At 40.8% G+C, this 24,919-nt stretch overlaps 1 pseudogene across 1 annotated transcript in view; it reads right to left on the bottom strand.

Moving 5' to 3' along the window:
- Nucleotides 1–1,311: 1,311 nt before the first annotated feature.
- The window catches only part of LOC308273136 (tubulin alpha-1A chain-like), a 50,482-nt pseudogene continuing 26,874 nt past the window's right edge, over nucleotides 1,312–24,919 (bottom strand). Inside the window, exons 3-5 of the transcript in view lie at nucleotides 19,659–19,832; nucleotides 18,688–19,414; nucleotides 1,312–1,466 (exon numbers count right to left, since the gene is read on the bottom strand). The product of the transcript in view is annotated as a tubulin alpha-1A chain-like (transcript). The remainder of the gene's footprint in view (nucleotides 1,467–18,687; nucleotides 19,415–19,658; nucleotides 19,833–24,919) is intronic.

The raw sequence follows: 24,919 nt of genomic DNA, 5'->3' as shown, positions 1-24,919 counted from the left end.
CTGGCTTCGAACCTGTGTGATCCTCCTGTCTCCGCCTCCCAAGCGCAGGGATTACAAACCTGCGCCACCACGCCCGGCTATCCTAGTTTTCTTTTATTTTTATTTCAAAACTGGTTCTCTTTAGGTTGATGAGGCTGCCCCCAAACCTGCAATTCTCCTGTCTTAGCTTCTCAAGTACCAGGATTATAAGTGTGCACCACCACACCTGGCCAAGCATATGATTCTTTGAGTGGTAAAAATATGCTATATTTGCTAGAAATATAACACAACTAAACTTAGGGAAACTGTTATGTGGTATGTGTGTATGTATGGAACTCAGGGGCTTTATATCTCCAGGCTACACCCTCAGATCTATTTCATTTTTTACTTTGTAACAGGGTCTAAATTGCTGACACTGGGTTCAAACCTGCCATCCTCCTGTCTCAGCCTCCCAAGTACTATGATTACAAGCATGTGCCACCACGCCTGGCTTTGCATTTGGTTTTATAAATAGAAAATTTCCAAATAGTCTAAGCAAAAAGCATTGCCTTAATGGCACTTTAGAGCCGTGGCCTTTTACATAAATTCATTTGTTTTATGGGAAAGCCTGCGATGGAGGAACAGGAAATACTGTGTGAAACATGAACCTTTCAAATCTTAAAACTTTTGGAGGATAAAACAAAGCAGAAAGCATGTCTTGGGAATAGAAACAATGCGGGATTTAGTCAAAAATAAAAAAGCAATGTTTGCTTATTTTACTAAATATGTGAAGACGTCCACATCCTTGTCACATGTGAACAGGCATGGATGGGATGAGTGGGGTGCATCTGTGGTGACCTTTGGTTCAGGTGACCTTTGGTTCAAGGAGGAGGCTGCTTTCTTCTAGAGAAAGAGCAATTTTTTTTTTCTTTTGTTATGAGAAAAAAAAAAATCCCGGTTAGACTAAATTCTCTTTCAAAGCTCTTCTAGGTTTGTTTCAAGGCTTTCATTCTGGTCTAATAAAATAATTTTGTGTTAGAACAGAATTCTTGCTCTGTTTTCCGTGTCCAATACAAGATGCATGTGCTGCTTAGAGACTCCATCTCTGACCCTATTTCTTTCTCCCCTCAGGCACCAAGAGGCAGTTCAATGAAGTAAGTGTCTATATTTGTTTTCTATTATTACAACTTAGCATTCTAAAATAGCACCCACATATGAGCTCGCAGTCCTGCAGGTCTGCAGCTGAGCATACAACGGCTGGTCCTCTGCACAGGCCTACGAGGCTGAAATTAAGATGCTGGCCAGGAAACCTTCTCATCTAAAACTTGGGGCTCTCTGCCAAGTTCACTTAGATCATTGACTTAGTTCTTTGAGATTACAGAACTGGCCAAAGGCGACATTTTCCCGCTGACTGTCAAAAGGGGCTTGCTCTGGGCTCCTAGACGTCATTCCCAGGCCCTTGATGCCATGTGTCCCCTCATCTCTAAGCCACTGGTCTCTTGTGTTGACTGTTTCTCAAAAGAAAAAAGCCAGACCTTTTTGAAGGTTCACCTGAGAAGGGCAGACCTATCTTTGTATCTCCTCCCTCTTTGATACCATGACTTAAACCCAGGAGAATTTTACCTCCAACCTACTCCCCTAGCCCTTTTTACCTTTTAGTTTGGAACACAGTCTCGCTAAATTACTGAGGGTCTCACTAAGTTGCTGAAACTGACTTGAAACCTACAATCCTCCCGCGACAGCCTCCAAAGTCTTGGTTATGTCCATTCCATGTCTCCTTATATTTACGGTAAGACTTACCTATTAAAAGTATCCAATGAAGGAAGGTAATGGAGACAAAGCATTATTCTGTTTGTAACTGCTTAAGAAAAGCATAACTGTTCACAGGTACCATTTCAAAATTATTAACTTTTCCCTTTTTTTTTTTTTTTGTTTTTGTGGTACTGGGGATTAAACTTAGGTGCATCCTGCCTCTGAGATGCATCCCCAATCCCCTATTTATTTTTTATTTTTTATTTTTTATTTTTTTAGTTTGAACAGAATCTCACTAAGTTTCATAGAGCCTCACTAAGTTTCTGAGTCTGGCTGAGAACCTGTGATCCTCCAGTCTCAGCCTCCCAAGTACAAGGATTACAAACATGCACCACCATACCTGGATCCCCAGGTTGTTTTAAGAAGGCTTGAACAAGTAGCCAGGATGGCTTAAGTTAAGTGAGATTAGGTTAGAATGGAGGTGGAGGGTTTCAGGTGAAGTTTATCAATGGGGCAATGGAGCTCTCCTAATAAGAACGTAGGCCTGGGTTTGCTGAGCTTTTCAGTTCTACCTCTCCAAGCTTAGGGAAGTTAAGAGACCTAGGCTTATCTATGCAGGACCAAGATCAAATAAAAACACTCCTTGAACCTGGGTATAGTTTTTCCCCTCAATCTACTCTCTTTTCCAGGAACAACGAAGGAAGGGAGGAAGAAAGGGAGGAAGGAAGGAAGGAAAGAAGGAAGGAAGGAAGAGGGAGGGAGGAAGGGAGGGTGGGCTTTTGGTTTGCAAGTTACACACATTGCAGTTTTTTGTCTCTAAAGCAAACAGTCTAGGAGGCAGAGATTTTTAGAGTTTTTGACAACTTTCCCTTGACTGATGCTGTATCCCCTGCCTCTTTTGCCCCCCACCTCCCCTCAAAAATCAGAATATTCACTATAAATCTCAACAGATTTGATTGTCCAGGCATCATTGAATCTCAAAAATTTCCTTCTGTAATATATTCTTTGGAGGTGATTGTGGGAGAGAAGAGCAGAGAAACAAGATTATAAGACATTTTATAGTAGAAAAATATCTCCTTCTCCAATAAAGATTTATGTTTACTGAAGTATTTTGCATGAGCACCCGATACATTTTTTTGTGGTACTGGGGATAGAACCCAAGGGCATTTTACCTCTGAGCCACACTCCCAGCCCTATTTTTTATTCTTTAGTTTGAAACAGAATCTCACTGAGTTGCAAAGGGCCTCACTAAGTAGCTGAGCCTGTCCACAAACCGTGATCCTCCTGTCTCAGCCTCCCGAATGCTAGGATTACAAACGTGCACCACCACGCCCAGCGGCACCGTATACTTTGTACAATCACAATTACTTAGTATTAATTCATACAGATATAGTATCATATAACTGTAAGCCCAGTACTTGGGAGGCTGAGACAGGAGGACTGCAGGTTTGAGACTAGTCTTAGTAATTTAGTGAGACTCTCAGAAACCTAGCATGACCCTGTTTCAAAATGAATAATAAAAAAGAGACCTGGAGGTGTAGTTCAGATAGAATGTCCCTAGGTTTGATCTCCAGTACCACAAAAAAAGAAAAAAAAATTCTTTAGGTTGGGCATGATGGTGCACCCCTATAATTTCAGTACTTGGGAAGACGAGACAGGAAGATCATAGGTTTGAGTCCAGCCTCAGCAACTTAGCAAGACACTCAGAAACTTAGTGAGAAGTTGTTTCAAAATAAAAAAATAAAGTAGGGGTAGAAGTGTAGCTTAACTGTAGAATGCCTCTGGGTTCAATTCTCAGTATCACACACACACACACACACACACACACTTCTGTAGTATTAATTCCTCAAAGTGTATTACAAATAAGGATGGGCTTTTGCCTGCTATTTGGGAACTGTTTTACTTAGTGATGTTCTCAGAGACTGCTTGTTATTTTATTTGTCCATTTTGCCATTGATACTGTACATCTTTCCTTTTTTCCTTGTTCCATAGTGTACATGGGGTTCTGTATCATTAACTATGGGCACACTACACAGACCTTTAGGACAGCACACTGTCTTTTAACTATCTAGGACCAAGAAACAGGTCAGAATTAGTTGCTAGTTTTCATGGCCCTTCCTGAATTCAAATTGGAATGTATAGCCACTGAAGCAGTATTAGACAGTACTACCTTCAAGAGATTAGGGCCAGGTGTGGTACTGGATGCCTAGAATATCAGTACTTGTGAGTCTGAGACAGGTGGATCACAGATTCTAAACAAACCTCAGCAACTGGACAAACTCTCAGCACATATCATGACCCTGTTTGAAAACAAGATAATAAAAAATAAAAAGGGGTGTATCTCAGAGGTTGAATGCTCCTGGGTTCAGCTTCTAATATGGAAGAAGAAGAAGGAGAAGGAGGAGGAGGAGGAAGAGGAGGAGGAGGAGGAGGAGGAGGAGGAGATATTTATATTTTTCTCAAAATTGTAATCACTGAAAATTTTAGCCAATCCCTGCATTCTACTGACTACTCATAAGAAAGCATTTACCAAAGCTTGAGTAAATTCTCTAATAGTAATTTTTTGTGTGTGTGATACTGGGAATGGAACCCAGGGGCATTCTACCTTTGAGCTATACTCCCAGCTCTATTTTTTTATTCTTTATTTTGAAACAAGGTCTCACTAAGTTGTGGAGGGCTTCACTAAGTAGCTGAAGCTGGGTGCAAACCTGCAATCAATCCCCCTGTCTCTGCCTCCCAAGTACTAGGATTACGAGGATGCACCACCATGCTTAGGCTATAACAATATTTTAAAGTATCAGATTTATTGATTTGGTCATTATCAAAGGGGATCAAGACCAAACATTTAAGTTGCATCTATATTATTGGAAATAATGTGAACATTAAGATTTAATAACATGAAGAAAAATTTTTTATTCATATGCACATCTCATAAACAGTGACTAATGGATATAATTCATCAATGTTTTTGCCAAATTTATCCTCCCTCCTCAAGAGGAATGACTATTTAAAATTATTTTTAAAGTCAGGAGTGGTGGCTCACGCTTATAATCTCATCACTTGGAAGGCTGAAACAGGAGGATGCCAGGTCCAAAGACAGCCTCAGCAAATAATGAGGTTAGACCCTGCTTCAAAATAAAAATAAAATAGGGCTGAGGTCATAGTTCAGAAGAATGCCAACACTTCTGGCCAAGATGGCAGCAGCAGTGGCCACAGCAGTGACAGTTGGCAGCAACTGAATAGGATATGTATTCCTCTGAGAAACCCTGGACAATAGATTTTGGTTTAATATCTGATTGGGACAACATACAGAGATATTTCCAGTCATGACTTCCTATCTAAAATATAAGAGAAAGAGAGTATGGAAAATGGGGGAATTAGAGGCAAGATGGCAGCGTGGTGTGCACCCGCCACCACAAAAAAGGTGATTTTTGGAAGAACATCTCAGAAGAGATTAGAAAGTAGATTGTTCCTGCTGCACATACTCAGAAATTCTTAACAACATACTCTGTAAGAAAAATGTTCAGGGCACACTGGAGGAAGCCCAGCATGGCTGGGCTGGGATGCCCAGCTGTGTGTCCCGGGTCCTCAGCACTCCTGACCGCCACACTCCTCTCCACTGCGCTCCTCTAAGCACTGAGGGCTGGGGTGCGCTCAGAGCAGCAGATCCTGCTGTCTGTGGTGAAACCGTGGGCCTCTGCTCTCGGTGGGGAGATAAAATTCATTACTGCTACGTACTCAGGCTCCCAACTTCTGCAAAAGACATGTACTGTTTTCTTTTATTAAAAAATATTGAAGAGGAGAGACCAAGATGGTGGTGGCAGCGGCGGTGGTGGCAGCGGCAGCAGCCAGTATTCGGGAGAGGCAAACAGATCCAATCCAATCCACCTTGAATTTTTGAAAAAATCTCCTGCCACACATGCTCAGGAATTCTGAACAATACACTATGTAATAAAATGTTCGAAGCCGGGCGTGGTGGCGCACACTTGTGATCCCAGCATTCGGGAGGCCGAGATCAGAGGATCAAGGTTCTCAGATAGCCTCAGCTACTTAGTGAGGCCCTCAGCAACTCAGTGAGAGATCCAGTTTCAAAATAAAGAATAAAAAACAGGACAGGGGCTGTAGCTCAGAGGTTGAATGCCCCTGGGTTCCATCCCAAGACCTGCAAAAATAAATAAATAAATAAATAAATAAATAAATAAATAAATAAATAAAAATAAAAATGTTCGAGGCATGTTGGAGGGAGCCCCGCGTGGCCAGCCAGGCTCCCTATGCTGCAAGTCCTGAGAGGCCTCAGCACTCATGACCACTGTGCTGGGGGCCGTGGTGCGCTTGGAGCAGCAGATTCCGCTCTCCGCTCTCCGTGGTGAAGCTGTGGGCCTCCGCTTTTGGAAGGGAGATAAAATCCATTGCTGCTAGGTATTCGGGCTCCCAGCTTCTGCAAAAGACACATACTGTTTTCTCCTACTTAAAAAAAAATATGGAAGAAAAATTAAGAACCTCTGAAAACATCCTGCCCATGATGACAGGAAATGGAGCCTGCTTCACACGGAGCCCGACACCCCAGCCAGTGAGGCCGGGACTGGAGCCTGTCACTCGGTGAGCCTGGGACCAAAGCCTGCCCTGCAGCAAGGCCGGGACCCGGGGCTGCTCCACAGCAAAGGGCCAGCGGGTCCCCGCAACTGCGGTCAGGAAGCACTTGAAGCTGCCGCTGCCTCACCTGTCTCTCAGCAGATTCCCAGATCCAAGTGACCTCTATTTTAAAAACTGGTTGTGAGTGGATCATCTCGTCAGAGTTACTCACCTTCTGGCTTTCAGGATTTCAGTAAGTGAGAATCAGTGTGGAAAATAAAAGAAGGACTTCCAAGGAAGAAAGAAACTGTAATTGATCAGATGTAGAGAAATAGAAACTCTAACACATTATTGGTGGGATTGCAAATTAATGCAACTATTTTGGAAAACAGTATGGAAGATCCTCAGAAGAATGATAATGAACTTACCATATGATCCAGCAATACCACTTCTGGGTATCTACCCAAAACAATAAAAACCAAAATACCAAACTAATCCATAAGTAACTATGTTCATAGCTGTACAATTCACCATTGCCAAACTATGGAACCAGTCAAGATGTCCTTCAACAGATGAGTAGATTACAAAACTATGGGATATATACACAATGGAATTTTACCCAGCCATAAAGGAGAAGAAAAAAATGGTATTTACAGGGAAATGTCACAAAAAAATAAGAAATCAGATGCTTTCCCTAATATGTGAAAACTAGGGAGAAATGGGTAACAGGAGGAACTCTAGATGAAGAAGGGATCCTATAGAGCAGCAATTAAGGTGACCCATCTGAGGGGATGAGAGGGGAAAGAGGGACACTCTTTAAAGCACATCATGTACTTAAACAAACATATCAAAGTCAATCATGAAACCAAGCATGGGAAGGAGGGAGAGGGAGGGAAGGGGATAGAGACTGGGTAAGGGCTGATTGAGTGATGTGTGCATGTATATCTCTACAAGTTTCTTACCCCGTTAGGATGTATGCCTATAATGCACCAATAAAAATGTATTAAAAATTAATAACTAAATAAATTTACTTGCAAAAAGAGAAGAAGAATGCCCCTGGATTTGGTCCCCAGTGCCACACACCCCCAAAAATCTTGAAATTATAGGAAAATAGTCATATGTTGAAGTCAAAAGGTTTAGAAACAATTCCAATGAATGTAAATATTTTAGTAAACCTTTCAAAACCAAGCTATTCATAAAAATAAAACTTCTGGCTGGGCATGGTGATCTCAGTACTTGGGAGGCTGAGACAGGAGGATCACAGGTTCACAGCCAGCCCCAGGTACTTAGTGAGGGCCTCTGAAATTTGGTGAGACCCTGGTTCAAAATAAAGAATAAAAAATAGGAATGGGGGGTATAGCTCAGAGGTAAAATATCCCTGGGTTCAATCTCCAGTTCCACAAATAAAATAAAATTTCTGTTGTCCCAAGCTTTGTAATACAAGAGCCTGTTTTCTTGTAGTTTACTTGGCCTATGCTTAGCATGCTTTTACAGATTTTTTTTCTTTTTTTTTTTTTGTGGTGCTGGGGATGAAATACAGGGGCCTTCTACCTCTGGGCTACACTCCAAGACCTATTTTATACTTTATTTGGAAACAGGGTCTCACTAAGTTGCTGAGAGCCTCACTAAGTAGCTGAGGCTGGCTTTGAGCTTGTGCGATCCTCCTGTCTCAGCCTCCCAAGTACTGGGATTACAAGCATGGGCCACTATGCCCAGCTCAGATTTTTTTAACTTAAAAATACTTCTGGCCAGGCGTGGTGGTGCACGCTTGTAATCCCCGCACTTGGGAGGCGGAGACAGGAGGATCGCACAAGCTCAAAGCCAGCCGCGCTGGCTTAAGAGACCCTGTTTCCAAAAATAAAAATATAAAATAGGTCTGGGAGTGTAGCCCAGAGGTAGAAGGGCTTCCAGGAACCCCAGTACCACTGGGGAAAAAAAAAAATTTCTGTAGCCAGAGGCATTCTACCTCTGAGCTGCAGGCCCATCCTTTTCTTATGTTTCTGTTTTGAAACAGGTTCTTGCTAGGTGGCTGAGAGACTCACTAATTGCTGGGGCTTTCCTCAAACCTGTGATCCTCCAGTCTCAGGCTCCAAAGTACTGGAATTAACAGGCATGGCTACCATGCCTGGTACTTTAATCATTTTAACAGGAGAAGTAAAAAAAAAGTCAGCCTTGCTCCAGAACCTTAGCAAGACTACTGAGCAGCTAACAGCACCCACACTCAGCTATTGCAGGCAGGGCCAGATTTAGTCAAAGGACCGAGGGGGTTAAGAAAAAGCTTTTTCTCGTGCAGTTAGGACTAATATTGAAAGTAGTTTTGGGGATAGGCTTCCCTCACTGCAATTTGAGAGAAGACAGATAAAACTGATTTTTGTTTGGTTTTGTTTTTAGCTTCTCGCTGCCCTTGCTTGCGCTCTCCCTGCTAGGATTAGGAAAGTGCACAACAGTGTTTGGGTAGCAGCGCACTTGACAAATCGCCTCCACTGCATTAAGTTCTGGCAAGACAGAGCTTAATACAGCCTGCTTTTGAAAAAAAATACTTGTGCAACATAAAATTCCCTTTTTTGAGTTAATATTGCCAACATAATAATGTCTAGACAAGTCTATTCATAAAGCTGCTTTTTTCCTCAAAGACAGGGGTTTGGACAGTGCTTTATAATATTCAATGTCCTTTGTCCTTTGTGTGTATTGGGGGCAGTGAGTGTACTGGGGATCGCAGCTGGGGGATTCTACCACCGAGCTCTACCTCAAGCCCTTTGTATTTATTTATTTATTTATTGGGGTGTGGGTGAGCAAGCACTGATTTACAGCAATCAGTGGACAACTCTCCATTGTTGGGCACCTGTCCTGTCACAGAGGCCAGCTTTTCTTTTATTCTTTTTTCTTTTTGTGGTACTGGGGATGGAACCCAGGGGCATTCCACCTCCAAGTTATACCCTCAGCCCTATTTTTTTATTTTTTTTTTATTTAGAAACAGGATCTCACTAAATTGTGAAGGGCCTCACAAAGTTACTGAGGCTAGCCAGGAACCTAGGATCCTCCTATCATAGCCTCCCAAGTACTAAGATTATAAGTGTGTGCCTCCAGGTGAAAGGCTTCGATTTTATTTTTTAATCTGAAATAGGATCTCACTGAGTTGCTGAATGCTTTGCTAAATTGCCGAGGATGGCTCGAATGGGTGCCACCGCTCCTGGCTTACTAAAGCTTTTTGTAAAATTAATTAATTTACTTATTAATTAATTTATTTATTTTGTGGTACTGAAGATAAAACCCAGGGGCATTCTGGCTCTGGGCTACATCCTAGCCCTGTTTTATTTTTTGTTTGGAAACAGGATCTTACTAGGTTGTTGAGAGTCTCACTGCTTGCTGAGGCTTTTCTTGAACCTGTGATCGTCCTGTTTCAGCCTCCCACACACTGGGATTACAAACATGCACCACCACACCAGGCTTAATAAAGCGTGTGTGTGTGTGTGTGTGTGTGTGTGTGTGTGTGTGTGTGTGTTACTGGGGATTGAACCCAGGGGCACTCTACATAGGAGCTACACTTCCAGCCCTATTTTTTATTCTTTGTTTTGAAACAGGTTCTAACTAGGTTGCAAAGGGCCTCACTATGTAGCTGAAGCTGGCCAAGAACCTATGAAACCCCTGTCTCAGCCTCCCAAGTACTGAGATTACAAGTATGCACCACCACACCGGACTTACTAAAGCTTTTTAAAAGAAAATGCTAAATAGAACCCCGGACCTCTGAACAATAGAGAAGTAGCCATTGAAAGCTAAACCCCTGAGCTGGTTGTGGCGGCACATGCCAATAATCCCAGTATTTGGGAGGCTGAGACAAGAGGATGGCAGGTTTGAGGACACAGCCTCAGAAAGTAATGAAACTCTCACCAATTTCACAAGACCTTGTTTCAATATAAAAATAAAATAAGACTGAGGGCGCAGCTCGGAGGTAGAATACCCCTGGGTTCGATCTCCAGTACCACACACGCAAAAAAAAGATCTTTGCTCCCTCTAATGATATTACTCTGGCCCTATAAAAAGCATCTCATTATAAATTGTATGCAAGTCCAAGGCATCTTTCTTTATAAATTAGCAAAGTATTTCATTAATACGTGATAGGGACAGGGAAGTATAGTAGGTATATACCATAAAACTTGGCATCAGGTAGGCTGGGATCCACATCTCATATCTGCTTTGACTAAGTGCTTTTGGTCAGTCATTATATCATCTATTTTATAACTTGTAAATATATATTTTAATACTACCTACCCCATAGGACTGTGGAGTATATAAAGATATATAAGACCTTAGCACTCTAGATCACATGGCTTTTAGAATTATCTTAAACCATAGAATCTTCTAAAATTAGTATTACTCACTTTAAAAAAATAGACTTTGAGTCTCTCTAAAACCTGAGAACTGTACTTAATATTTATCCTTTGATTCAAAGGTCACAAAAGTCTCCTGTCAAAGTGAACAAACTCAGCCAGGCACGGTGACGCACAACTGTGATGGCAGCATGTGGGCGGAGAAGGAGTAGATGCAGCTGTGAGGACAGCCTCAGCAGTGTAGCATCTTTCTTAGCTCCATGGTAGACCTGTTTACAAACAAACAAACAAACAAACAAACAAACATTAAAAAGGGTGGTGGCATAGAATGCCTGTGAGTTCAGTCCCTAGTACCACATACAAAAAGAGCTCATGAGTTATAGACATGATTATTCAAGACAAAATAGAGGGACTGACAACATCTATAGTCAAGTTGGCTACACCAAGACTTAGAAGAGGAAGGAAGATTGTGTAAAAATAAATAAAAAAAGAGTAGAGAAAAAAAGAAAATAGGAGAGGACGCTGCCCTGGCTGGTACGTTGAGAGACACAGAGGAATGATCAGGTCTATTTGAAGACTAGAGAAGAATTCAGCTTTGGAAGCAATAATGGGTGTGGAGTATTATTTGAGATAAGAGAGGGTTGTACTAGAGACTCCACAGCTAAAGCCTTCTTCTGGAAGATCAGATAGTCTGGCAGAAAATTTTCTCCCACTCACATCAGGAGTTTAAAAAGAGAGAATCATTTACTTGTGAAGATGAGCTAGAAGGATTGCAGGCTCAACACCGGCCTCAGCAACTTGGTGAGGTGAGAATATAATCAGAGCATCTCTATCAAAGGAATAGCCTGACTTAAGCTCCATTTTGTAGAGCCACCATTTTATAACCTGTGCGGCTTATATTCTCTTGTAAAGTCAGCATTTTCTGGAAATTGCAAGTGCCAAATCCTCCCCCAGTACCCCATTCAGCCAATGGCATAAAGACTGTACAGCTGTGCTCCCACTGCTAGGTCTATACAGGAGCCTCCTGCTAGAAATAGAAGACCCAGCAGGTTTCTACCATTTTGTTCCTGTGCACCTGACTTTACGGGTGATGGGGTCCGTCTTTGCAAAAACTAAAATCATTTCAAACATGTATCTTTTTTATGACACCCTGGAAATTTATTTCTAACAGTGATACCAGCAACCTAGTGACAACTGTGTTTCAAAACAAAAAATTAGAAAGGAGGCTAGAAGTGTAGATCTGAATGAAGTAGAATGCCCCAGGTTCAAGCCCCAGTATCACACACACACACACACACACACACACACACACACACACACACATACACACACACACACACAACGAAAATCACTGAAGTTTGATTAGCAGGCAATTGATTACTGCAATAAGATTCTTCCCAGGGACAGAGCTGGAAGACTAGGAAGCTGTGCCGAATCCCTCTTCACTGAGGCCAAATATGCACTGCCATGGATTGCTCCCCGATCTCCCAACTGACAAATTTCTTGGGCACAGTTATCTCTACTTTCAATTTTCTACCTAAAAATAATGTAATGATGATTTCCTTCAGCAAACATTCTAGAAAGTAACAATGCAGTCAGGCATTATTCTCTGGTAAAAAAATACTTAACAGCTAAGGAGAAAGCACAGTGGGATCCCTAGTATTAGCTCAAAGGCTTTCACCCTGTGAAATTGTCAATATACTCAGGCTAGGCTATTCATTTCTGAAAATAGTAAAGGACTATGAGGCGTTAGGCACTGTATAGGACTTTGGAGATATAACAAAACATTCACTCATCCAAACAGACTAAGAATAATGACCAAGGTCAGGGTTAGATGGCATGCACATTAGAAATGTAAATTCAGTATACCTTAGATGTACGGAATCAGACACCCTGGAGGTGGGGTCCAGAAATTCATTTTAAGAAGCTAAGATTTTAGTACTTGCTATAGTATGAAAACCACTGTCTTAGATTAATTATATGGACATGATTAGAAACATCAAAGAGACCGGCCAGATTGTATGAGGGAGGGGTCTGGAAGCAACTCATCTGAGAAAAGCTCTCTAGTCTCCGCTGTTCTTGCTATCTTCTCTAAAAAAAATTTCCAGGAGTGCAGAAGAAAAAGTAGATAAGTTTTCCTCAATATAGATCATTTTCCTAATCATTGTTTTCTTTCTTTCTGTTTTGTGTGTGTGTGTGTGTGTGTGTGTGTGTGTGTGTGTGTGTGTACTGAACCCATTCTACCTCTGAGCTACACCCCCAGCTAGCCCTATTTTATTTTTTATTTGGAAAGTGGATCTTGCTAAATTCCTGGGGGCTTTGCTAGAGGCTGGCTGTGAACCTGCAACACTCCTGTCCCAGCCTCCAAGTACTGGGATTAAAGGTGTGTGCCACCATGTCCAATTCATGGTTTTCTTTAAATTCCTAAGCTTTATTTTTTAGTATTCCTAGAAACTTTATATATTAAAGTGTGTGTGTGTGTGTGTGCGTGTGTGTGTGTGTGTGTGTGCGTGTGTGTGTGTGTGTGCATAAAAGAATACTTAAAGAAGCCAAGACAAAGGAAAACAAAAAATTAGGAAAGAAAAGGCAAGGGTAGGTATGAATTTAGCACAAAGGCAACATGCTGGGGAGAGAAATTATTCTCCAGTTTTCCCTTCTCTTGATTTTGTTAAAAATATTGAATCTTTGTTCTGGCCTTCTCTGACTTGACTTTGCTAGTTGATATGAACTATTTTTATGTAAAATGTTTTTAAAACATTTTAAGATGTTTTAAATGGTGGCACATGCCTGTAAACCCAGTATTTGGGAAGGTTGCTGTTTGAGATCAACCTCAGCAACTTGGTGAGGCCCTATTTCAAAATAAAATAGGGCAGGGGTGTGGCTCAGACAGAGGTCAAATGCCCGATGCCAAACAAAAAAGCAAACAAAAAACATATTGAATATCCAGTGGTTCAGACGTAGTCACAAGGGCACTTGAGTAACTTAATTCCTTGTGGATGAAGAGTGAGCAATACTCCTGTGAAGTAAACCTCACAGGAAGATAAAATCAGTGAGATACAAAAACAAAAAATAAATGACAACAACAACAACAACAAAAAAAAAAAAATACAAGAGTACAAATAATGGGAAGGATTTCAAATGGAGCAGTATGGACAAACAGACCCCTCTGTGGAAGTGACATTTGAACTGAGAACTGATGGGAAGAAAGAAAAGGGAGAGAAAATTACAAATCTATGGCCACAGAGCACTGCAGCCTGGGGAAGCAAAAGTGCGCCCATGAATTTGGGTTGAGTTTGATGTGAGTGGAATTGATGGAGCTTGGAGGAGGCTGCTGATGAGAGTAGGAGGTGGTTAGACGAATGGGGGAGGTGGAGACTGCATAACTAAGCTAACCACATACATACTGTTAGAAAATACAGGGATAAAGGAAAACAGCTCTCCAGACCAGAACAGGCTCTTTAATTGGAGTGAAGTCTGGAGGAGGACTGAGCGGGAGAGAGTCCTGGAGAGTCAGGAGCCCCCTTCCTTACAGACTAGCGGCTTTTTCAGGACATTAGGAGGAGGGAGAGCGAGGCAGCTGCTAAATAGGTGGATTTAGCAGCAGGCCAGGATGGGTAAATTTATGGGGCTGGGGCTGAGGGATGGTTAGAGGCATTTACTGCCTTCCTCGAGTCTTTTGTTCTTGACCTCTGCCAGGCATCACAGACAGAACTCACAGAGCCCAGGCATACTATTCTATATGCAGCGGGAGTGATTAGAAGACTGGTGCGGGGTTTAAAATAGTATTCTCACCAAGTGGAAAGGAACTGAAGATTGGAGTGGATAAATCAAGACAATTCAACTAGGAAACAAGACTTGCCTTGGTAAAATGATAGTTCAAACTGTAGCTGTAAATGAATGTGTTGTAAAATGAGTTTGGAACTGAGATCCAGAGCAGATTTAGATGTTAATGTGTGTGCACGCGCGCGCGCGCGCGCGCATGTGTGTGTGTGTGTGTGTGTGTGTGTGTGTGTGTGTTTACTGGGCATCGAAAAATAGGGCATCCGGGCCCTATTTTTTTATTTTGAAATACAGTCTCGTTAGATTTGTGGTCCCTCTGTCTCAGCCTTCTAACAACTGGGATTAGAGGAGTGTGCCAACACATGTGGTTTAGACGTTAATTTTGAATACTTAATTGACATTCAATTGCAAATGAGTGAAGAACTTTGCTTTAGGTAAAAACTTTTTTTAAACAAATTTTTTATTGAACATAAATGGTATACATTTAAACTATACTTGGTGCCCTCTCCCCCGCCCCCATTTCCCCTTCCCTCCTCCCGCCAATGGTTGTCCAGGATAATCATGTCATATTTATAAGTTTACACGTGTTCAGATGTAGACCCTCATTAATCAAGATCAGCCTTCCTCCTCTCCTATCTTTCCATTCAAACTTTGCTGATATTTCCCCTCCATTATCTGGAGTCCCACTGGTATCCTCTGTGTTTCCTACTTTGGGCATATTAGAGGAAACATATGTACCTTCTCCTTCTGTGCTTGGCTGATCTCACTTAACATAATGTTCTCCAGGGCTTTCCATCTTTAGGTAAAAACTTTAATGTAAGCCAGAATGCTTACATTAATGTAAGCATTACAAGCATTAATGTAAGTAAGAATTAATGTAAGTAAGTAATGTAAGTAAGAATTACTTACATTAATGTAAGTAAGAATGCTTGTAATCCCAGCATTTCCATTCGGGAGGCTGAGACAGGAGGATCGCAGTTCACAGACAGCCTCAGCTACTTGATGAGGCCCTCAGCAATTTAGTGAGACCCTGTTTCAAAATAAAGAATAAAAAATAGGGCTGGGGATATAGCTTGGAGATCAAATGTCTCTAGGTTCTATCCTCAGTACCATAAAAAAAAAAAAGCTTTAATGGCTTTAATGTGGTACTTGAAACCTTCAGAAATGAATAAACCTGCCGGGCGTGGTGGCACACGCTTGTAATCCCAGCATTCAGGAGGCTGAGACAGAGGACCGCGGTTCGCAGACAGCCTCAACTACTTAGTGAGGCCCTCAGCAATTTAGTGAGACCCTGTTTCAAAATAAAGAATCAAATAGGGTAAGGGGTGTAGCTCAGAGGTCAAATGCCCCTGGGTTCCATCCCCAGACATGCAAAAATAAATAAATGTTGAGAAGCAGACAAATCAGAAGGCTACCAGCTACAGGTTTTTGACAGATGGAAGATGTTCAGTAAGAAGGAAAGTCAGCAATTCTAACTGTTGCTCAAAGCTCAAGGAAATCTGAGTTGGTGAGTTTATTTTGGTGACTAGGTGGAGTCCTCTAGACAAGTTCAGAGAGATCAGACACGTGAAGCTCACAGAGAGCTGAAAGACCTAAGCAGACAGAAAGAGGAGAACATACTCAAAGACACGGATAACAGAAAAGAGGGTATTCTTTTAGAAGTATAACCATCTCTTTGTAATTGACTCAAAAAGGTCAAAACTTCATAGAAGAAAATGGATTCGACTTAAATGTTAGAGTTCACAGCAAAATAAATAAATATGGTATTTAAGCATATAAGAATTAAAGTCACACTTATAATAAATACCAATTGAAAATAATATGAAGATTGTATTTCTCCCCCAGCCAGTAGGCAATCCAAAAGTTGAATGCTTTTCTTGTATCTTGCTTGGAGTGCAAACTTGTATCACCCTTATGTCCAAGAAACTGACAAAACATAAGAACAATAGATAAATTTAAGTCTGGATGGTGGCGCATATCTGTAACCCAAATACTTAGGAGGCTCAGACTGGAGAATCTCAGGTTCAAGGCCAGTCTCAGCAACTTAGTGAGATACTCATCAACCTAGCAAGACCCTGTTTCAAAATAAAAAAAAAAAATTAATAGTGCTGGCAGTGTGGCTTAGAGGTAGAATACTTCAAAGTTCAATCCCCAGTACCCTCCCACACACACATACAAAAGATACATATATCTCACTTGGGCGTAATATGTCCATTGAGGCCAAAATTCTCAGCCTCTTGGTTTCAGGATTCTTTTGTACTAAAATTATTAGGAAAAATCCCAATAAGATTTTTTAATTATCTGTGTTAACATCCATATTTACTCTATTAGGAAGAGTACATTTTTAAGTTATAGCCAATTCACTTTTTTAATTTTTTATTTTTTGGTACTGGATATTAAACCCAGAGGCATTCTACCTCCAAGCTACACCTCCAGTTCTGTTTTATTTCATTTCAAAACAAGGGCTCATTGGGTGATAAGAGTCTCACTACTGGCTGAAGCTGCCCTCAAACATGTGATCCTCCTGTCGCAGCCTCCCAAGTAATGGGATTACAGGCCTGTACCACCACACCTGGCTGCCAATTCATTTAAATAAGTTTAGTGAAGAAGAATTTTTTTCTGAAGCAAAATTATCAAGAAAAGTGCAACCCCTTCGATCCGTGGCTGATCAGAACAGCTGACTTCTGATCACTGTACCCTGTCTATTGTACTGCTATTCTGGTACTGTTTGGAATCTGACCTCTTACAGATATGTACTTGGAAAGGAGAGAAACATTCAAATAGCATTTTCAGATCATCATTTTTCTGTAGTCCAATCAACTAACTTTTCTGGCACTCTTTTACATTAGATCTATTGGTCTGTCGTATAAGTTGAATCCTCCTTTTACTCTTGCATAATTGTGTAACCACAGGCATCGGTCATTTGGAGAAATGAGTTCTGAGTTTGAAGATCTTCCAAATTTTGACATATTTTATTATGCAATACCAAAATCACATTTGTTATTATCATCACCAATCTTATAAGAAAAGACTTAAATATTGGAAAGCTGTCAGGCTTACAAATGGTGAATATGAGTTTCCCCAAATAATTTTTACTTTCAAGTTCCAATTTAATCATTAGAATCTGATACTGACAGGTTTTTTTTAACCGACAGGCTAACATTGAGAAAACATCTTTCAAATTACCAAGTCTAATGGTTCAGTTCAATTGTTGTTGTTTTTTGCGTGTGTGTGTGTGTGTGTGTGTGTGTGTGTGTGTGTGTGTTGCTGGGATTTTAACCCAGAGGCATTCTACCTATAAGCTACACCCCCAGCCCTATTTTTTTTTTTTTCCACACAAAGTTGCAGAGAGGCTCACTAAATTGTCCAGACTGGCTTTCGAACCTGTGATCCTCCTGTCTCAGCATCCCAACTACTCAGATTACAGATGTGCTTCAATTGTTCTTTAAAAGTCAAAATATTATTTATAAATGGTAGAATAACTTGCATATCAAGCAATTATAAAGTGCAGTTTCTTGAGAGAGCTGCTGTGTTTCCAAATATGGTATAATGTTTTTATATAAATTTTCTATTTTGTCACCAAAAATATTAAACAAACCTTACACTTTAATATTTACTAATCTGTTTTTGAAGACATAAGGGTAATTTTAAATGAAATGAGTTCTCTTTTTAAGAAAATGAGAGTATGAAATATGTGAAGTTATATTTTCTTAATGCAATAAGTACTGTTTAGAACTATTTGGTAACACTCAATGGTAGCAAACCTTTAAAACCTGTTTATTGACTATCTTTACTGATGTCAGCACAGTGAAAAGGAAAATCAAATCTTCAAACCAACACTTTGAAAACTTCTGCTATGAAGGTGCTTCTGCTATGGCAGGTGTGGTGGCACATGTCTGTAATCCTAGGACTTGGGAGGCTGAGACAAAAGGATCACAGATTCGAGAACAGTTTCAGCAAGTAGAGAAGAAAACTGCTAAACAAAATGTGTAAAAAAAATAAAAAATAATTGTGTACAATAAATTACTTAAGCATTGTAAATTTTTATTGTATCTCCAAGTTATATCCAGCCCTTTTTATTTTTGTTTTTTTTTCTTAAAACCTTAACTTTGAGACATAATGGAAGAATCTTACAGATACACATGGAAAAAGATAGACATGATCATAACTGAGTGAAACTGATCTAATAAGAAAACATTAATGCCTGTCAGCTAATTTTGAGGCTGAAGTTCTAGAAGTATGATGTGGTACAGGGCTATAAGGAACAAATATTAGTATTCCTCTCCTTTTCCCTAACCTTCTTCTTCAACAGAATCCACACCAACCTCCTCATAATCTTTCTCTAGGGTGGCCATGTCCTCACGGGTCTCAGAAAACTCTCTTTTCTCCATTCTCTTACTCACATTATCAGTGAACAAAGGCATGCTTGGCATACACCACATCAGACTTGTGGTTTAGGCAAGCTCTGTGGTATTGCTCAGCATGCATACAACTTGTACCCTGGCCAGGTCTCCACCAGGTACCACAGCAGGAGGCTGGTAATTAATGCCAACCTTGAAGCCTGTGGGGCACCAATCCACAAAGTGGATAATACACTTGGTCTTGATAGTGGCAATGGCAACACTGACATCTTTGGGAAGTACATCACCATGGTACAATAGGCAGCAAGCCATGTGTTTACCGTGGCGAGGGTCACATTTCACCATCTGGTTGGCTGACTGATAGCAGGCATTGGTAATCTCTGCTACAGAAAGATGTTTATGGTAGGCTTTCCCAACAGATATGATGCAGGCATATTTGGCCAGAGGGAAGAGGATGCAGGAATAAGGTACCAGGTTGGTATGGATTTCTGTCAGATTGACATTCAGAGCACCAGTGAATCTGATGGAAGCAGTAATGGGAGACTCAATCTACCTAATAGCTAATAAGGTGGTTCAAGTTAGTGTAGGCTGGGCGCCCAATGTTGAGGATTCTGTGACAGATGCCATAAATGGTCTCATTGTCACCATGAAAGCAGAGTGGAGCCAGGCGTGGTGGCGCACGCTTGTAATCCCAGCATTCGGAAGGCTGAGACCTAAAGGATCGCGGTTCGCGGGCAGCCTCAGCTACTTAGTGAGGTCCTCTGCAACTCAGTGAGACCCGGTTTCAAAAAAAAAAAGAATAAAAAATAGGGCAGGAGGTGTAGGTCGGATGTAGAATGCCCCTGGGTTCCATCCCCAGACCTGCAAAAAAAATAAAATAAAATAAAATAAAATAAAATAAAAGCACAGTGTGCCAAGGTGGTGTGGGTGGTAAGGATGGAGTTGTAGGGTTCCACTACAGCTGTGGAAATCTGGAGGTGGGGTTGCTGGATAAATGGAGAACTTCAGCTTAGACTTTGCAGCAAGTGCTTCCAGTCCCAGGAGCACCAGTATCACATGGTGTATGAGACACCAGAGGCTGCTGACAGAGACAGGAAAAGTTTTATGAAAATCCCAAAGCAGGCTGGCCAACACTTTTTTGGTGGTTGAAAATAAAAATTTTATTGTAGTACTGGAAATTGAACCCAGGGAGGGGCATTCTACCTCCAAGTTACACTCCCAGCCCTTTTTTATTTTAAATTTTCAAAAAATATTTTTAGGTTTTGAAACAGAGTCTTGCTAGGATGCTGAGAGTCCCACTACATTGCTGAGGCTGGCTTTGAACCTGCGCTCCCCCTGTCTAAGCATTCCAGGTACTGGAATTACAGTCACACACCATCATATCCAGCACAATGCCTCTTAATGATTGACTGAACAGATATTTTGGTCCTTCAAAATCGTTTCCTTATTTGATGGTTCTTAGGAGATGACAGATAAATACCATATTTAGTTCAACCTCAACTTCAAGGCTAATGCATAGATAGGCTATTAACATTTTAGTTGTCTAAGCATAAAAGTCTAATTGTTTTAGAGCAATTAACATACCTGAAATTCTGCAATCTATTTCTCTACAAGAATTACTCCAGGAAATATTGAACACATTGAGAAAGAAACTTGAAGTGGCTAAGACTATATTGGCTGATGAACAAGAAAGAATGATGATGATTCAGCTCAGTGCTTAGTTTAATTCTTGCAGGAAAATTACCAGTAATATTAAATAGCAAATAATGTCTTGTAAACAAAGTTAAATGACAAGACTAGGAAATGACAAAGCAGGAAAAAATACTTGCAATCTGTGGGGTGTGGAAAGTGCTAATTCCTTAATTTGTAAGGAGTTTTTAAAAGTCTATAAGACTAAATGGAAAAATGATCAAAGAAAAAGAGTTGCGATCACTTCGGCAGCACATATACTAAAATTGGAACGATAGAAAGAGGATTAGCAAGGTCTCTGCACAAGGGTGACATCCAAATTCGTGAAGGATCTCATATTTTTATGACATTTTTAACCAGCTTATGAACAATGATTAGTAAGTTGAAAAATATAGAAAGTCCTTTTTCACAAGACAGCTAAGATAGGTCAGTCAAGTTGGTGATGCCTGTTAACCATTTATGCATTATTAATAAAACTGTAAGAATAAAGTAAAAAATGAAATAGAAGTTTTAGAAAAGAAAGTGAAAATATCTTTTTTCTCTTTTAATTGTTTTTTTTTTCTTTTGGCATAGCTTTCTTGTGTTTTTTTTTTATTTTTGAAAATATGTTTTAAACATATAAAACACTTCTGAGCTTTGCTCATAAAAGAAGGAAATATGTTAAATTCTTAGTGAGATGGGTTAGATGGCACCCGCAGTCTTTGTTGGAAAAAAAAAAAAAGAAGAACACAGTTTATAACGGTGACATAGAGGATTATAATGTCATGTATTGTTATTAATCATATAAATTGTAAAACCTTTTAAAGGGCAATTTGAAAACTGCTGTCCAAACCAAGGGCTCACCATCTGTTATGCACATTTCATTTCTAATTTCAAACCATGTCTTTATACTTAACACTTAACACTATTTTCTGTGTCTGGTCTCTCGTGTTCTCTCTCTCTCTCTCTCTCTCTCTCTCTCTCTCTCTCTCTCTCTCTTTTCTCTCTCTCCCCCTCCCCCTATACTAGGGACTCTCTCTCTTTCTCTCTCGTGTATGTGTGCATGTTACTGGGAATTGAACTCAGGAGCATTTACCTTTGAGTTGCACTCCTATCCCTTTTTTTGTTTTGGTTTGGTTTTGGTTTTGTTTGGTTTTTGTTTTTTGTTTGTTTTGGGTTCTATTGACGTGGAACACAAGGGCTTTTCTACCTCTGGGCTATACTCCTAGACCTATTTTATACTTTATTTGGAAACAGGGTCTCACTAAGTTGCTGAGAGCCTCACTACGTAGCTGAAGCTGGCTTCGAACCTGTGAGATCCTCCTGTCCCAGCATCCCAAGCGCTGGCCTTTTGGTTTTTATTTGGAAACATCTTGACAAGTTGCTGAAAGCTTCGCTAATCTCCTGAGGTTGGCTTTGAACCTTCAATTATTCTATCTTAGCCTCTCAAGTATTGGGATTATAGGTGTGTGCCCCTGTGTTTTGCTGGGGGAAAAAAAAATTTGATCCTGTGGAATTTGCATCTTAGTAAACATAAAATAAATTAAGTGTGTGGTGAGTGCTGTTAATAAGATAAGGCATCAAATCATATAATCATCTTGGAAAGGAATGTTGTAGGCAGAGGGAATGGTCTACATTCCTAGACACCAGTCTAGAGGCTGATGTGCACTTGGCTGGGGCTGTAAAAAGAATGGCGACACCATAGATAATGAGATCAAAATATAAAAAAGCCCAATAGTATCAAACAATTTACATCATCATCATCATCATCATCGTTGTTATTATTATTATTATTATTATTATTATTATTATTATTATTATTTGTATGTGGTATGCAGGATTGAACCCAGCAGCACTCTGCCTCTGATATATACCCTCAGCCTTTTTAATATTTTATTTTATTTTATTGTGGTAGTCGAGATTGAATCCAGGGTCATTCTATCTCTGAACTACACTCCAGCCTTATTTTATTTTTATTTATTTTGTTTTTATTATTTTTTTAATTTTATTTTTATTTACTTTTTTGTGGGCCCGGGGATGGAACCCAGGGGCATTCAACCTCCGAGCTACACCCCCTGCCTTATTTTCTATTCCTTATTTTGAAACAGGGTCTCACTAAGTTGCAGAGGGCCTCACCAAGTAGCTGAGGCTGTCCAGGAACCAGGATCCTGTGGTCTCAGCCTCCCAAATGCTGGGATTACAAGCGTGCGCCACCATGCCCAGCTATTTTTATTTTTGAAAGATGGTCTCCCAAGTTGAAAAGAGTCTTACTAGTTGTTGAGGTTGTCCTTAAACAATTCGTCCTCCTGTCTACCTCCCAGGTACTGAGATTACAAGTGTTATGATGTGTCACCATGTCCAACTTTTTTGTTTTTTTAACAGGATCTCACTAAGTTATAGAGAACCTTGCTAAATTGTTAAATCAGGCCTCAAACCTGTGATCCTTCTGTCTCAGCCTCCTGAGTACTTGGATTACAAGCATGTGTCACCAGGCCTGGCTGGGTGTTTTGTTTTGTTTTGTTTTGTTTTGTTTTGTTTTGTTTTGTTTTGAGACAAGGTCTTGCTAGTTGCCAAGAGTCCAGCTGAATTGTTGAGGCTGTCTCAATCTTATGATCCTTCTGTCTTAGCCTCCATGTATTGAGATTACAGGTGTGTGCCACCACTCCCAGTTCACAATTAACTTTATATAAGATGATTACTGGAAGGCTTTCAGCAGAAGAATGACAGGATTTAACTTTCATTCTCACAGAAATTCTCTACCTGCCAAAGTGAGAACAGATTGCAGGAGAGTCAAGTAGAGAGGGGGAGGTCTAGAAAGCAGCAGTTACAAAAGTCAGAGCCAGGTGATAGCGGGCTGGTTGCTTGGCGGTGACCACTGCTCAGGGTCTCCATGCACGTTGATCCTGTTGAGTCTTATGGGGTCAAATGTCACCTCCAAAATGACCGTTCCCAATTAGATTAGTAGCCTAGACTTCCAAACAGAACTCTTCTAATTTACTACTTAGCATCTTTTATTTGATGTCTACTTGACTAATCTAACTCACCATATCAAGCCCACTGTTTTACAATCTCAGTCCTTGGGAGGCTGAAGCAGGAGGACCTCAGGTTTGTGACCAGCCTCAGCAACTTAATAAAGCCCTGTTTCAAAGTTTAAAAAGAAAAAGAAAAAAAAAAGAAAAAGAAAAAGAGCTGGGAATGGCGGCACCTGTGCTGGTATTGGAAAATTGCTTTGGTATTAACATCCAAAATGTAAAAGCATTCAGAGTCCGGGTGCTACACAGGCACTCAGGCAAGGAGTGGCAGCAGCTGTTACACTGCAGAGTCAGTCTCTCTCTCTCTCTCTCTCTCTCTCTCTCTCTCTCTCCTCTCTCCTCTCTCCTCTCTCCTCTCTCCTCTCTCCTCTCTCCTCTCTCCTCTCTCCTCTCTCCTCTCTCCTCTCTCCTCTCTCCTCTCTCCTCTCTCCTCTCTCCTCTCTCCTCTCTCCTCTCTCCTCTCTCCTCTCTCCTCTCTCCTCTCTTCTCTCTCTCTCTCTCTCTCTCTCTCTCTCTCTCTCTCTCTCTCTCTCTTTCTGCCTTTTGTTCTAATGATGAACCAACCTACAGTAAAAATGTAAAGAAAACTAAGGCCTTTAGTCTTAGAAGCCCTGGAGATGATTGAAGCCTTTGGCCTTAGAAATAAGTAGAAGCCATCAGCACCTCTGTTTATCTCTTCTTTGTGACCCTTCCCGGATATAGGAAAGGTAAACTCTGTGTGCTGCTTCTGAGCACCCATAGTTTATGGGCAAACAATACAGCCCTATAAAACAGAGCTAAGTAGATTGTTGACCCTTGCACTAAGTGAGTACACTGTCTGACAACAAAGAGGCATCACCTGGCAAAAAAAAAAAAAAAAAAAACAATAAATTACTAGCCCGATGCCTTGTTAACACTGATAAACACACACCAATACAAAATCTGTATTTAAAGACCGGGTATTGCCGGGCGTGGTGGTGCACACTTGCAATCCCAGCACTTGGGAGGCTGAGACAGGAGGATCGCACGGGTTCGAAGCCAGCCTCAGCTACCTAGTGAGGCTCTCAGCAACTTAGTGAGACCCTGTTTCCAAATAAAATATAAAATAAGTCTGGGAGTATAGCCCAGAGGTAGAAGAGCCCCTGGGTTCCACCCCCAGTACCACAAAAATAAGCAAATACATAAAAATAAAGACCAGGGATTGCCAAACTTCTTGGCACACACTTGTAAACCCAGCATTTGGGAGGCTGAGACAGGAGGACTGAAGTTTGTGGCCAGCCTCAGATACTTAGTGAGGTCCTTTGCAACTCAGTGAGACCCTGTTTCAAAATAAATAATAAATAATAAATAAATAAAGACCAGGGATGGAGATGGGGCCGAAGCTCCATTTTTGGGCTCTCCGCTGTGCCTGCCAGACACACTGCTTTTATGTCTCTTACCTTTCTGTTTCCCTAGTGATTTTGTAATAAAGAATTGTTAAAGCTACACC

This window comes from Muscardinus avellanarius, assembly GCF_963383645.1.
Source record: "Muscardinus avellanarius genome assembly, chromosome: 14".
NCBI classification, from domain to species: domain Eukaryota; kingdom Metazoa; phylum Chordata; class Mammalia; order Rodentia; family Gliridae; genus Muscardinus; species Muscardinus avellanarius.
Note: the sequence above shows the minus strand (reverse complement) of the source record. Positions and strands in the feature narration are given on the sequence as shown.